This window comes from Acomys russatus, chromosome 16 (genome assembly GCF_903995435.1).
Source record: "Acomys russatus chromosome 16, mAcoRus1.1, whole genome shotgun sequence".
In the NCBI taxonomy this organism is placed as follows: domain Eukaryota; kingdom Metazoa; phylum Chordata; class Mammalia; order Rodentia; family Muridae; genus Acomys; species Acomys russatus.
The window spans coordinates 41,172,221-41,183,385 of NC_067152.1; the positions used below are offsets into that span (position 1 = coordinate 41,172,221).

At 49.2% G+C, this 11,165-nt stretch overlaps 1 pseudogene; it reads left to right on the forward strand.

The window, feature by feature from the left end:
* Positions 1-391: 391 nt before the first annotated feature.
* LOC127200821 (40S ribosomal protein S12-like) lies at positions 392-7,378 on the forward strand (annotated as a pseudogene).
* Positions 7,379-11,165: the final 3,787 nt, after the last annotated feature.

Here is an 11,165-nt window from a genome sequence, read left to right on the forward strand (position 1 = left end):
AGACTAGCCCGTCTAGTCCTGCATAAACTGTCCAGCCATCCTCAGCCACCACCTGTGGGCACCCCGGTGCTTCCGTGGTGCCGCTGTGCACCTCCTGTCCCCAGTAAGCTAGGTGGAGCAGGCTTGTCCTTGCCTGAGTGGCAGGAATGGAAAAATGTTTGCGTGCTCTCGGACCTGCTGCTCAAGTTGGCTTCCCAGGTGTGACAGGCGCCTTGCCTCTCCATTAGCTGCACCTGACTGTTGGTGGGGGTCCCTGGGCTGCATGACCGTTTTCCTGCCCCTAAGAACATTCTTTCTGGGGAGAGAGACATACACAGCATACACTGAACTGCACACAGGAACTGCCTACTCCTGGGACACGCTGAGTCCTCTTCACCTGCACCACGGTGCCATGCGCTCCTTCGTTCACACCATCGGTGTGCAGTTGCCCGGGCTTGTAACACCTTCCAGAGCCTCTCACACACATCTGGCTTCCAGTCTTCTCCCTATAGGAGTTTTTGTCTCAGTCCTGCCACATTTGCTTTTAAGTAACTGAGAGAGACCGATCGTCTGCTCTGGCGCCTTTCAACCTAATTGACATGCTAGCCCACCGCCATTCAGTTCTTCTGGAGCCTCTCTTACCTGATGAAGAAAATGTTCACCAGAGAGCTCAGCAAAGCCCCCGGCCCACAGCTCCCTGCTTGCCTTAGTTGGGGTTCTAGAGTAACAGAACTTACAGGATGGATCTCAAACATATGAGTGGGGGGGCGGGGGAGGGGGGGCAGGGAGGGTGTTATTAGAATGACTTACAGGCTGCAGCCCAGCTAGTATAACTGTGCTGGCTGATCTTCTGTTTTTTGGTTTGGTTTGGTTTGGTTTTTCGAGACAGGGTTTCTCTGTGTAGCCCTGGCTGTCCTGGATTCACTTTGTAGACCAGGCTGGCCTCGAACTCACAGCGATCCGCCTGCCTCTGCCTCCCAAGTGCTGGGATTAAAGTCGTGTGCCACCATGCATGGCAGGCTGGTCTTATATTAACTCGACACACAAACTACAGGTATCTGAAAGGAAATTTGGGGAGGGGTTATTTGAGACACAGTTTCTCAGTGTAACAGTTCTGGCTGTCTTGGACTCACTTTGTAGATCAGGCTGGCCTCGAACTCACAGCGATCTGCCTGCCTCTGCCTCCTGAGTACTGGAATTAAAGGCATACGCCACCATGCCCGGCTTAAAGGAGGAAATCTTTTTTTTTGGGGGGGGGGGTTTTGAGACAGGGTTTCCCTGTGTAGCTTTGGCTGTCCTGGACTCACTTTATAGACCAGGCTGGCCTCGAACTCACATTGATCCCCCTGCCTCTACATCCTGAGTGCTGGGATTAAAGGCATGCACCACCATGCCCGGCCAGCCCTTAATTTTTGGATTTTAGTTCATCACAGATGTACTTAAGTTGACAACCAAGAATAGCCATCACAGTGCTCAACTAACTTTAAAAATGTTTTTAACGCTATTGGCTTAATGTGAATTAGTGTTTGCCTTCCTGTATATATGTGTACCACATGTGTGTAGTAACTAAGAAGGCCAGAAGAGGGCACTGGACCATCTGGAGCTGGAGTAATAGACAGCTGTGAGCCACCATGTGGCTGCTGGGAACTTGAACTCAAGTCCTCTGAAAGAGCAACCAGTGCTCTTAAATACCGAGCCATCTCTGCAAACCCTGAATTAACTATGTTTGTTTGTTTGTTTGTTTTTTTCCAGACAGAGTTTCTCTGTGTAGCCCTGGCTGTCCTGGACTCACTTTGTAGACCAGGCTGGCCTTGAACTCACAGAGATCCACCTGCCTCTGCCTCCATAGTGCTGGGATTAAAGGCCTGTACCACTGTCCGACTTAACTTTTTTTTTTTTCTTAATCTTCATGTGCGCACACCCTATCTGACCCAGTGAACTGAGCATCACACACTGCCTGTTCCTTGGCCACTGTCTTCCAGTCCCACACACATACAGGGACCTCAGCCATCAGTAACCTCACCTGAGCCCGCTCATCGGTGAAGTTGTTTTCTCCATATCGCCTGAGTTGCTACACTCTTTGTCTCAAGAAGGGATGGATGGTTCTATCGCCCAGTTCCTTTGCTTCTGCTCACTCAGGCTGAGGCCGTGTGATGATCTTTCCTGTTTCAGTGCCTTCCCCAATCCCAGCAGCTCTGCGGGTAAGACCTCCACCCCCATGGTGAACAATAGATGTTTCCCTTCCCTCTTAAAGTTTGGGCCCGAGGGGTATCTTCTACCACCTTTATTTTGCTTTCTCTCTCCTCACCGTCTGACTTCCTATGGGTTCCAAATTTTGGCGGCTGTGTATCTTAATGCTTTTCATAGTGCAGTACCTGTGGAGGCCAGAAGGGGGTGGTAGATCTCCCAGGAGCCAAAGTTGTGAGCCACCAATGAGGGTGCCACAAACCAAACTCAGGTCCTCTGTAAGAGCAACAAATACTCTTAACCCCTAAGCTATCTCTCTAGCCCCAGAAAATGTAATTTTTAAAAGGTAAAGTGGTTGCCATGCAGACAGAAGTCTGAGAGGAGGAGCCCGTTAACTCTGTGGGACAGATGCAGAAGGGAGGGTCACACATATAAGGAGACAGCCCAGCAACCAGCCCCATTAAAACCCAGTCAGTCCAAGGTCCTGATGTCCCAGTAGAAGGCACTCTGGATGACTAGTCCAGAGACAAGGAGCCCGCCTTAGTTCCTGGTCCTTGCTAGTGTTAGTTTTTAATTACCCTGGCCCTCAGAACTTGCTAAGTGTTGGGAACTGCCAACTCTTACGGCGTTTAATGTGAGAGAGCCAGCATATGACAGATGGATGCCTCACTTTGGAAGAGGCCCCAAAGGTGACACCTGAACGCTACCTAGGTAAAGAGAAAGATTGTGGGGCAAAGTATCCCACAGATAGGAAGAAACCATGCATACATAGATGTCCAGTTTTCTGGGTAACCAACCATCAGATACGATGATGTCATGCTGGTCTATGATATATTGATATTATTACCAGTCATTATTTTTTTTCTGCCACATGGGCCAGCCAGGTGATGGTGGTGCGTGCCTTTAATCCTAGCACTCTGGAGGCAGAGACCAGCGGATCTCTCAGAGTTCAAGGCCAGCCTGGTCTACAGAGGTGACCAAGGCCACTCAAAGAAACTCTGTCTTGAAAAAAGAGAGAGAAGACGGACGTGGTGGCGCACGCCTTTAATCTCAGCACTCAGGAGGCAGAGGTAGGCGGATCGCTGTGCATTTGAGGCCAGCCTGGTCTACAAAGCAGGTCCAGGATGGCAGAGAGAGGGGGGCAGGGGGAGAGGGAGCGCTGGTGTGAAGCTACCCTGCTGATGTGAAGCTATGAAGCTACCCCTCTGGTGTGAAGCTACCCCTCTGGTGTGAAGCTACCCCTCTGGTGTGAAGCTACCCCTCTGGTGTGAAGTGCTAGGAGGATACCAACGCGTCCTACTGTTATACCACCACATGTCTATTGTTTTAGTAGAGGTATTTGTTTTTCTACTCTTGAGTTGGGAGAGTTCTTTATGCTTGTGAGTTTTGTTTAATTAATTAATTGACTAATTAATTGATGTATACGTGTGTGGGTGCAATGTACATATGTACCCATATACGTGGAGACCAGAGGTCAACTTTGGGTGGTCCTCCGGAGTCACCCATCTTGTTTGTGGGTTTTGTTTTTTTTTTAACTTGTTTTGTTTTGTTTTGTTGGTTTTTCAAGACAGGGTTTCTCCCTGTAATAGCCCTGGCTGTCCTGGAACTCTCTTTGTAGACCAAGCTGGCCTGGAACTCTCTTTGTAGACCAAGCTGGACTGGAACTCACAGCAAATGATCCACCTGCCTCTGCCTCCTGATTAAAGGCAAGTGCTACAATGCCTGGCTGGTGTGTCTGGTTTTTTTAAAGATTTACCTTGGTGTGTGTGTGTGTGTGTGTGTGTGTGTGTGTGCGCGCGCGCGCGCGCGCGCACATGCCTGAAAAAGCCAGAAGAGGGTTTAAGATGTTTTACAGCTGGGCAGTGGTGGTGCACGCCTTTAATCTAGCACTCGGGAGGCAGAGGCAGGTGGATCACTGTGAGTTCAAGGCTGGCCTGGTCTACAAAGTTAGTCCAGGACAGCCAAGGCTACACAGAGAAACCCTGTCTCGAAAAACCAAAACCAAAAAAAAAAAAAAAAAAAAAGTTTTAGACTTGGAGTCCAGACGGTTGTGAGCTGCCCAATGTGGGTGCTGGGAACCAGATCTCAGGGTTCTGGCCAGGCAGGGCAAACAGGGTTTGGCGAACAGCTGTGGGAACTGGCTCTCTCTTCCCATCCCAGCCGACCTAAGCATTGAACTCAGGTCATCAGCCTTAGCAGCCCCATTCATCCGGAAGCCACCTGAGCGGCACAGAGGAGCAGTCTCTTTGGGACTTTCCTGTGCCTAGTCCTTGGACCTTGAAGCCAAAAAAACCAGTGTGTCTGTGGAGTATGCAAATTAAGTGATATGCAAATGTTCCTTAATCCTGACTCTAGACAGTGAAAGTTACCATTATTCTGGTCCCTGCCCAGTTGCCCCTAACATCCCCATGAGACCAAATCTCCTTCAGAATCTCACCTGAACTTCCTGGGGAGGTTGGAAGGTGTGTCCCAGCACTACAACTTGTAGCCCAACCCTCCTCCCTACCAGGATTCTCCACCTGTCCCTGCCTCACCCCCAAAGTAACTCAAAGTCCCTGTAGCAGGAGGGGGAGGCAGCTGGCCATAGGCTTAGAGGGAGTGGAACAGTCTCTACATTGTAGAAAGTGCCCGCAGTAGCCCTGCTGGTAGGTCTACAGGGTCCCTTCCTGATTGTGGAGACTTCTTTGGGGGGTGAAGAGCCAGGAAAGCCTTTCTCCTAGGTCTGACTTCCAAAGCATGGGGTGCCTGAGGACTGTGGTGCTTTGAGGAGGGGTGTTCTCTAAAGCAAATCCCTGATCTCTGGGGATAAACAGCAAGGCTGGGACTGTCTAGGATGGCAGAGCTGCACCTGGTGGGGAATTCTGGCTGTGTAAGAACATGCAAGTAGCTGTGCGTGGTGGCACACACGCCTTTTAATCCCAGCATTTGGGAAGCAGAGGCAGGCGGCTCTCTGTGAGTTCGAGGCCAGCCTGATCTACCAAGAGAGTCTAGGACAGCCAGGGCTTTGTGTAACAGAGAGAGACCCTGTCTTGAAAACCGGGAGGCTGGGGGGAGGGGCAAGAATATGCAAGTAGATGTTTAGAAAAAAAAAGGAAAAAAAAAAAAGAATATGCAAATAGCCCTATTCTGGTAGGACAGCAGGATAGGCCAGAAAGAGAGACAGTAAGGACATTGTGTATGTGGAGACCCATGTTCCATATTTGCTCTGCTCTAAGTGATGGCCATATTGTGTAAAAGAGTGGCTTGAGCCTGGGCCTTGCCCCGGGGACACCCCATTTCACAAAGCAGCATTTGGCTTCACTGTGAATTCCATTGCAGAGCCTAGAGGACTGTGCATCCTGTGTGTGGGGGTGCACATCTTTAATCCCAGCACTCAGGGAGGCAGAGGCAGGCAGACCTCTGTGAGTTTGAGGACAGCCTGGTCTATAAAGGGAGTCTAGGACAGCCCAGGCTACACAGAGAAACCCTATCTCGAAAAACAAACAAACAAACAAACAAATAAATAAGGACTGTGTATCTCATCTCCTACGTAGACACCACCACCTGCCCTGGGGTTCAGACTAATAAAGTAAAAAACTTATAATAATAATAATTTTTTTAAAGTAGATAGAGATGGGAGGTGGCTCAGTGGGTAAAGTGCCTCTTGGGGTTTGTTGTTTGTTTGTTTGTTTTGGTTTGGTTTGGTTTGGTTTTTCTAGACAGTTTCTCTGTGTAGCCTTGACTGTCTTGGATTCACTTTTGTAGACCAGGCTGGCCTAGAACTCACAGCGATCTACTTGCCTCTGCCTCCTGAGTGCTGGGGTTAAAGGCGTGCATCACCACTGCCCGGCCTAAAGTACCTCTTGAGCAAGTATGAGGACCAGGGTTCAGATCCTCAGAGACCCAGGTAAATACCAAGTTGTCCTGGTGGCCTGCCTGTAAATCCAGCCTCAGAAAGCAGGGACCGGCATCTCCCTGGCAAGCTGGCTATCAGTTCTAGCCTTACCAGTGAGCTTTGGGTTTGCCAAAGAGAGCCTGCGCTGTGGAAGAGTCACAATTCCAATGACATGACCCTCAGGGCCGCCACAGCACATGTGCAGAGGTGCAGGGGCACCCAACACAAATGTGCACTCACATGTGAAGAACACTTAGAGGACCATGAAGCTTGGCCTAGTTAGGCAGAGTGAAAACCTGAAGCCTGTCATGGAGTCGGTCTAATCAAGCCAACTGGGGTCTTGGGGGTGGGTCTGGGGCTCCTGGGGGAGGGTCCCATCACAAGGATCTTCATGTGTACATGACTGTGTGACCTGGAGGTTATCAGCTCCTGGAGCAAAGATCGTCTAAGGCCCAGTGAAAGGGAATGTCAGGGAAAGCCCAACTAACAGATCTGAGGAAGATAGAGAGACCAGAGTAAAGGTCACAGGCACCTGTGCAAAGTCCTCCAATAAGGCAGTCCACGCATGATGATAAGGGCACTAAAATAAAGTTTTCTTCTTTTTCCCTGCGGCAGCTTCGTTGCTTGGAGGCGGAGGCTCGGGTGTGTTCAAGAGTCAGCCTGGGGCTGGGGAGATGGCTCAGAGGTTAAGGGCACTGTCTGCTCTTCCAGAGATCCTGAGTTCAATTCCCAGCAACCACATGGTGGCTCACAACCATCTAGAATGAGATCTGGTGCCCTCTTCTGGCCTGCAGGGGAAGAGGCAGGTAAAAAACACGGTATACATAATAAACAAATCTTTAAAAGATTTGGCCGCCCCCCCTAATCCACCACCACGGCTGAGGAAGGCATTGCTGCTGGAACTGTAACGGATGTCAACACTGCTCTACAAGAGGTGACCGCCCTCATCCACCGTGGCCTAGCACTTGGCCTACGCGAAGCTGCCAAAGCCTTAGAAAAGCGCCAGGCCCACCTTTGTGTGCTGGCATCCAACTGCGATGAGCCCATGTATGTCCAGCTGGTGGAGGCACGGTGTGCTGAGCACCAGACCAACCTGATTAAGGTTGATGTCGACAAGAAACTGCGGGGGAAATGGGTAGGGCCTCTGTAAAATCGATCAAGAGGGGAAGCCACCCGCGGGAAGTGGTTGGTTGCAGTTGTGTAGTAGCTAAGGACTATGGCAAAGAATCTTGGGCCAAGGATGTCATTGAGGAGTGCTTCCAATGCAAGAAATGGACAAATAAAATTTTTGACTCAAAAAAAAAAAACACAAAAGGAGGAACTGGAATATGTCGATAAAAGACATGGAATTGTAGAAGGTGGAAGGAAGTGAGGTAAGGCTTGAAAACCGGAGAAAGAGCAAATATGAAGGCTGGAGGCTGGGCACATTAGGGAAGACAGTTTGGCCTTAAGGGAAAGGGCATAGAAAAGACCATGGGGCAGACAGGATCCAGAAGCACCTGTGGCTTTTCCATTGGCTGCAAGAACAGAACTTGAGGCCAGAACCAGTTTCCTGAGGCAGTGGACATCCAGGGTTCTCTCATTGCTCCTGGCCTGGAAAAGGCCAAGAGAAAGATGGGCCAGGGACGCTCAGGGGCCGGGGAAGGAAACATGAGATGCCGTTGTCCTGCACATAAGCTCACACACCCTGAGGCTGTGATGGATGGCATACCCATCTTGGCAGAGCCCCCCGGGGGCCTCTGTGTAGGGAGGAGGTTTGGGGTTAGAAGAAGACGACCAGGGGCGATTGCTATTAACATAGACCAAGGTGTTTGTGTCTTTCCATGCTTCCAGAATGTATCGACTATCAACAGTTCACAAGGAGTACCAGTGTCATTGACTTTAGTCTTAGTGTCACCTGGAGACCAGACCACACCACCTGTGAGTCCTTCATCAAACTCCAATTTTTGCAGTGGCATGGGGACCCACACACATGCCGCGGCACTCAGGTGGGTATCGTAAGACAACTTTTAGGAGTCAGTCCTTGCCCTCTGTTTTGTGTTGAGGCAGGAGCTCCCTGGTCATTTCTGCTGCTTCTCCACGAGCTTCAGGCTAGCAGGTCCCCAAGCTTCTGGGTGACCTTGCTGTCTCCATCTCACTGCCGGTCACGGCTTGAGTGCTGGATTAGAGATGTTCAATGTCCGCTTTTGTTCTTAATTACACCTATTTATTTGTGTATGTACATAGCAGACACAACTTCGAGAGTCCGTTCTCCCTTTCTTCCATGCAGGTCCCATGTAGGTCATCAGCACTGGTCACAAGGGTCTTTACCCACTGAGCCATCTCAAGGGCCCGTAGCTTTCTAGGTGGCTTCTGGGGACCCAAGCTCAGCTCATCAGGGTTGCACAGCAAATGCTGTCATCCTCTGAGCCACCCACCTGCTCCAGTCTACTGATATCTGTTAAGACTCAAGTTAGGCAGGGCAGTGGTGGCACACACCTTTAATCCCAGCATTTAGGAGGCAGAAACAGGAGGATCTCTGAGTTCAAGGCCAGCCTGGTCTACAGAGTGAGTTCCAGGACAGCCAAGGCTAACACAGAGAAACCCTGTCTTGGTAAACAAAAAGCAAAACAAAACAGAAAGACTCAGGTTAGGAGCTGGAGAGACGACGCAGCAGTTGAGAGCACTTTCTGCTCTTTTAGAGAACCAGAATTCAGTCCCCAGAATCCATATTAGGCAGCCCACAATTGTCTGCAACTCAACCTTCTGAAAATCCAACGCCTCTGGCCTCCACGGACACCTTCACTCATGTGCATATACACACACTTTAAAATATACAAATAAATCCTTAAAAAAAAAAAAGACTTGCCAGGCGGTGGTGGTGCACACCTTTAATCCAGCACTTGGGAGGCAGAGGCAGGTAGATCTCTGAGTTCAAGGCCAGCCTGGTCTACAAATTGAGTGCAGGACAGCCAAGGCTACACAGAGAAACCCTGTCTCGGAAAAAAAAAAAAAACCAAACAAAAAAAAAACAAAACAAAAGACTCAAGCTGGGCATGCTAGCGCACACCTGTAATCCTAACACTCAGGGAGGCAGAGGCAGGCAGATCTCTGTAAATTCAATGCTAGCCTGGTCTACAAAGCAAGTCCAGGACAGCCAAGGCTACAGAGAAAAACCCTGTCTTGAAAAATAAAAAGCCGGGCGTGGTGGCGCACGCCTTTAATCCCAGCACTCGGGAGGCAGAGGCAGGCGGATCGCTGTGAGTTCGAGGCCAGCCTGGTCTACAAAGTGAGTCCAGGATGGCCAAAGGCTACACAGAGAAACCTTGTCTCAAAAAACCAAAATAAATAAATAAATAAATAAGACTCAAATTGCACACCATACTTCACATAACGCACAGGTCACAGTAGGTACTGAAGAGAGACATAAGCAGGCTGTAAATCAACAAATCCATAGTTACAGCACATAGCCAATTCAGTGGGGCAATAAAGTGAGGGCTTATTGTTGGTAATCAGGTGCTGAGTCAGCCACTGACAAGAGACAGAAAGGCAGAGCATCCTACCCCCGCATGCCACACACACACACACACACACACACACACACGCCACACACATATATACATACATATCACACACACCACACAGACATATACACATACCAAATACATATGCACATACCAAACACACACACACACACACACACACACACAACACACACACACACACACATACACACACACAAATATGGGGACAGGTGACAGGCTGAGCTTAGTCACAGTCAGAATTGGTCACCTGGCAATCTCTTGGGCTCAGGCTGTGAGATGTCCTTTGGAGGGGTGTGACACAAAGTGAGGAGCTGGTTTCCTGTGTTATACTCTCACGTTGTGTCTTTGATGAGGAGATTATATCCTTCCTTGGTGTGATGTGCCCAGGATTTACAGGAAGTCATTTGTCACCTATGCCCTTGAGCCTTGCAGTAGTACTGGACACAGATGTTCATGTGCAAAACAAGAGCTCAGCATGTGGGACGCTGAGGCAGAAGTGCCACTAGTTCAAGGCCAACATTAACTACATGAGTTCTGAGTTATCTTGGGCTACAGAGTAACACCTTCTTTCACAATGTAAATAGGTAGATCAAGAGATAGATAGATAGATAGATAGATAGATAGATAGATAGATAGATAGATAATAGATAGATCGATAGATAGATACAGTGATAATGCACACCTTTAATCCCAGCACTCAGGGAGACAGAGCCACGTGGATCACTGTGAGTTTGAGGCCAGCCTGGTCTACAAAGAGAGTCCAGGACAACCAAGGCGTTACAGAAAACCCTGTCTTGAAAAACCAAAGAGAAGGGGCTGTAGAGTTGGCTCAGTGGCTAAGAACACTGTCTGCTCTTCCAAAGGACCCAGGTTCAATTCTCAGCACCCACAGAGCAGCTTAAAACTATCTGTGACTCCAGTTCCTAGGGATCTGATACCCTCACACCAATGCACATAAAATAAATTAAATAAATTATTTTTAAAAAAAAGAAGAAGAAAGAAAGAAAAACCAAAGAGAAGCCGGGTGTAGTGGTGCACATCTTTAATCCCAGCACTCAGGAGGCAGAAGGTGGATCTCTGTGAGTTCGAGGTCAGCCTGGTCTACAAAAAGAGTCCAGAACAGGCAAAACCAAGGGGGAGAGAGAGAGACAGAGAGAGAGAGAGAGACAGAGACAGAGAGAGAGAAGAAAGGAAAAAGATTGGAATGATGTCTCCACAGTAGAGAGCACTGGCTGCTGTTTTAGAGGACCCAGGTTCCATTTCCAGCAGCCACATGGTACCACACAACCACCTGTAACTCTGGTTTCAGGAGTTCTGATACCCTCTTCCAGCCTTCAAGGGCAGCGGGCATGCGGGTGGTACACGTAGACATACACGTAGGCTAAACACCCGATACAGATACAATACAAATAATTTTTATTAGGAAACCAATACAAGGGCACACACATAGACTCTCTGAATCGGATGCTGAGTCATTCTAGCTTAGCATTCTTCTAAACTGTGTGGGGGTGCTGGTGACTGCGCCTAGAGGCTCCTGCAGCTAGGCACCTGCTGCACCCCCAACAATAGCTTATCTCCAGACCCTACCTTATCATTTTTAC